Source organism: Liolophura sinensis, chromosome 13 (assembly GCF_032854445.1).
Source record: "Liolophura sinensis isolate JHLJ2023 chromosome 13, CUHK_Ljap_v2, whole genome shotgun sequence".
Lineage (NCBI taxonomy): Eukaryota > Metazoa > Mollusca > Polyplacophora > Chitonida > Chitonidae > Liolophura > Liolophura sinensis.
This window is the reverse complement of record NC_088307.1, coordinates 24,067,877-24,072,991: the sequence shown is the minus strand read 5'-3', so window position 1 is coordinate 24,072,991 and position 5,115 is coordinate 24,067,877.

Sequence of the window (5,115 nt, the reverse complement as noted above, 5' to 3'; positions counted from 1 at the left end):
CGCTTTTGTTCCGCGAGTCGGCCATAAATTGGCAAGTGAACACAGATTGAGCCGCAGTTTACACGAAATTGCCGCTAATTCCTCGTTCGACTCCCGACAGCCCTTACATAAAATGGATGTTTCATGAAATAGGGAAAACTAATATTGAAATTGTGAATAACATAGTGTTGTCGTTCATTAAACTCGCTTCTATCACCAACATGCCGATTCCAACTGCGATCACTTGTTTAAAACTGGAGTCCAGAAGGATGGGGTTTAAAAAGGATGCGCAGAGTGGGAGAGATTTTTGGATTGGGAGGGGGCAGAAAATTTGTATAATGTCAGCAATTTATAACATATGCCCATTGACTCACCCTCTATAGAATTTGTAGGCCAAGTTGATCTTTCTTTCAAAACTTTTCAAGTTTTGCACACTACGACGTTTTCCACTTGTTCTAACATATAACGCCGCCCCTCCCAAATTAATATCAACTAGAGGTTGGATAATCTTTCATGATTTTAGATAAATTTAATGTAATATTGCATACAGATGATTATATATGTGACTAATTTGATCGTACTGTCCTACCACTGTAGGAAGCACCGTCATGCCTTGAAATGAGCCTCTTGAATAATGTTGTAATCAACCATTATTTTAATAACAAATAAGAAAACAGTTTCGATACACTTTTCGTACTACGGATAGGATTGATACAAATAGTCACGTCGCGTGAGTTTGATGATAACGACCTTAAAATAAAAGAAACAGACAAGCAATCAGAACGTGCGCATGCTGGCGACAAAGAAAAACCAACTCCATCAAAAAACCCCTTATTATTAAAGCTGTATAAGGTAACGCGAAGGAATAGAACGAAACCACAATGTTTCATCTCGCATGATATTTTAGTACCTTAGTTTGCAAGTGGAGATATGGCCTTCTCTGGCTCAGCTGACTACCGTGTCACTCTCGCTTCAACCAGTCGAGCCCTATTCAATGGGATCACAGGCTGTTTTCCTTAGCCCGGCGGTACGAATGCGGCTTCAAATCAGTAGATTTGTCACTTTCACTTTGTCACGAAATTGCAGGCGAAAAACCCCTTAGAATTAGCTACAGTATGAAAACAGAAGACATAATTATCAATGAAATATATATGCCAATAAATTAGATTAGAAAAACTCTCATACGTCTAACTTTCTTCATGTAGGTACGCATAGAATCTCACAATGATTAAGCACGTGTATCCGGGATCAAGAAGCAAGCATTTTAATGATTAAATTTGCTATGTTCCTTTCTATTGTTTTAGCTGAAATTTGTTTCACAGAAACTCAGAAGTTTAAAGTGATTTGAATAAGATCGCTTCGTGATACCGGGGCATGGACGTTAAGTTCACTGTCTGTGGACCTTCACCGCCATTTCCACAGACTTGGTGAGTGAAGGTGAGTGGTGAGTGTGTGTGTAGGGGTGAGGGATGGTGTGGGGTGGAAAAAACTGAGTTAAGAAAAAAAAAACTAGTTAGATAAAAATCGCTAATAGACTGCCTTGTTTTCTAAAAGGGAACAGGGTTATTAAAAAAAAGAAATTAGATGAAAAAAAGGATGGACATCATTAACGTGTGTACCGCTCTCTTGACCGACTTGCGCAAATTGGCCATTTTAATTCCTATCGAATTTTCCCTCAGATGGTTGAGTGGTTCAGTTGGAGGCCACTTTCCATGTTTTTACAACAGCTTGTTTGTGATACAATGCTTGCAATTAACCTCTTTGATTGGCCAAACGTCAGTTGCTCGTCAACCGTCCATCAGCTATTCAAAGCTCGGTGACAGTCGCCGTTGTGTCACACGACTAAAACATGTCCGCTTTTGAGTTCCAAATCTGCTGACTCATTCCGGCGCTCTGTTATATTGTATTCATACTCGCTGGTGCAAATCGGCCTCCGCGAGAGAAATCAATTTCTGATTAGTTTCGCTTCATATCGCTGAAAGGGCGGATTCACTTGAAACTGTGCAATTAATTCTTTTTTCTCCCTCCTGTGTAATTAAATTTTTAAAGCGAATTTCGTGTTTCAGGCGAAATACAGGCCATGCATATTGCAATGCCCTTACATGCTAAGTACATATGTGAGCAGGCCAACGGAAAAAAAATTTAAAAAAATGTTTCCTAGCGAGATAAAAATATTACCTGCTATTGAAATAACATTCACTGGATATCATATTCTGAACACAAATTTTTTTTTTCACAAAAACAACTGGAAGCAAATTTCTTTCTTATTTTTTGCAGGCCTGAAATTTAAATAATTTAATTTGTTGTTCACAGTAATTATTAATTTGTTTATTTCATTGTTGTTTAATGCCACTCTCAAAATTTTATGGTTCGTCAGTATTATGATTAGAGGTAACCAGTGACCTAGTGCCAGGCGTAAACCACCGACCCTTGGCACGTTGTTGATCGACTTTCTCACGTATAATTAACAAATATGCATACTGTAATAGCCTTCCACGAAAGTTTTGATACTAAATTGAAGAGAAGGGTTTGTCTTTGCTGTTTAGCATCATATGGTTCACTATGAGACGCGCAGGTGTAATGGTTCAGATTTTAACAACAGTAAATTCTCACTTTTGAAAGGAAATTATGCACACTCAGGCACTAGTTTAGGCCTGGTGTTGCGAAGCTGGGCAAAAGTGAATACAGGAAATGTGTACCCTTAAAGCAATAGTAAAGTGCACAAATTTTCCAGCCCTCCCATTTTGGGAGTGGGCCTGAAATAGAGAAATAAACAGAAGCAGACCACATTTACGAACACCACTAGATGCCTTATCCACTATGAACGTGAAATATATGTCAACATTGGGGTGAAAAGGCAACATTTGAATGCAGTTACCTATCATGTGGACGTAAAATCGCCAGCCACCACACAGTCAGTTTCTCAACACTTACCAGTAGCTGTTGAAAAATCGCCTCAAAAAAGGCGAACATTTGGCCCAACATATGGACTATTTGCATAAGTGGACTAAGAAAAAATCGCACGGGAAGATCTTGTCATGCGGCCGCATTTTGGCAGGAGTAGATGAATGTTGACAAAGCTGCGCATTATGAAGACATTAGGCAATTTTGAAAGGCAAGTTTCATCTAAGACATCTCCTAAGTATACAGTGCATCATTTATCACTAAGAATAAAGAAATCGAGCCTTTAGTAAATGAGTAAGAAACAGTTTTGTAGTTCGGGTTTCATTTAAATTTCAGTTTGAATGTTGTCTGCTAACGGTGATCCTAAAATTGGAACTATCTTCATACTCGGAAGTTTTATTTTATAAGAATAAGTTAATGTGACACAGTTATATATTTTTTGTTCTTTTGTTGTCAGTCAAGTGTCATTCCCTTTATCAACGACATGTGTTCGTTTTTGTGACGGGTTATAATTTCAAAAACACCCAAAATTGTTACAAGTAGTGCATTTAATGGTTGATTTCCGGAAAAATTCCTTATCTTCGCTGTCATTTGAAAATCTGTCTGATTCAGGGACCTAAATTTAAAAAGTAGTTGGCCTATCGCATAGATCAGTAATCAAAGAAATTTTTAAGGGAATTTTAATAGCTAACTGTTGACGGAGTGGCTGTGTGGTGGCTGGCTATTTTACATCTACATGGTAGGCAACTGCATTTCAATGTTACATTTTCACCCCAATGTTGACTCCAATTTCATGTCCATAGTGGATAAGGCAACTAGTAGATATAGTAAATATAGCCTGGTTCCTTTTATTTCTCTGGGTCAGAACCCTCTCAAAATGGGAGGGCTGGAATATTTGCGCACTTTACTATGGCCTTACCTGGACAAAGCATTTGTAGTTTCTCTCGTTCACATTTGCGCTTGGGTGACTTGGTGACCAGTAAAGCCATCCACAGAGCTCGATAAAGCGTTCGCGCACTCTAACCTTCTCAGACCTCTTGTCTTCGACCAATTTGGAGTGCAAGTTTGTACGTAACACATAGAAAAGTCTTCAGTAACTTACCAAAGGTCGGTGGTTTCTACTCCCTTGAAACTGACCGCCATATTAAATAAGTGAGCAATTCCATCTGGGATAAAGAAAACATACCTTAGACTCCTTTGTATTCAGTGCAAGAAAATCTTATAATGTGAATAAAGGTGATTTGAGTCAAAGATTTCCATGGTTTTGCATTGGCGACTTGATACTTATTTTTTGAAGGTATTCTTTGACTTAATCTTGGAGAATAGAACATTTCTGCCGTGCTCTCTCTAACAAAAAGAAGCAAGTGACAAAAACGAAGTTGTGATATTTCTTGCAGCCCTTAATCCTTATACAAAAATAATACGTCGTTTTATTATTACATATGAATGAGTGAGTGAGTGAGTGCTTAGGGTTTAACGTCGTGCTCAACAAATTTTCAGTCATATGACGACGAAGGAATCCTTAGGGTGTATGTAATGTACCTCCTTGTTGCAGGACGGATTTCCACGGCTCTTTTATCTAGTGCTGCTAAAAATACCCCAAACATTTCCAAAAATAAATGAAAAGAAAGCCAAGAAAATTTTAAAAGAAATGACAGAACGCCATATTGCTTAGTTTGGCTTTATATGAATTATTTCAAGGGCCATTCATAGTGTGCATTGATTGCTAGTACTGGTACAACCAGTTTGAATGGAGAAATGTAGCAATGAAAATCCAGTATTGCACGAAGTACCTTGAGCATGCACAAGTTTACACAAATCCTAAATGGGCACAATTATGAAAATAATTACCCGTTTGCTTCGGAACTTAAGCATGCACAAGTTCAAATGGTAGGCAAGGTGTATGGTAAGTTTCATCGAAAATGGCGCGGTAGTTTGGGAGGGGTTGCATGGACAAAAGTTTTGTCTACAGTCAGACGGACAGACAGACAGACAGAGGGCGGAGGGTGAGTCCAGTATACCCCGTAACTTTGTTGAGGAGTAGGGGGTAGTATAAAGCAACTTAAAAGGATGTATACATTGAAATGGATCAGAGTAACAGATATGTTTAAAGTAAAATTGTAGTGAAAATATCAAATGCTATGGACGAATAACGGAAGTACTTCTTGTAAAAACCACCAAAGTTTTATATCATAAAATCAAAAAATGTGAAAATTTCAAGGGACATCCGGG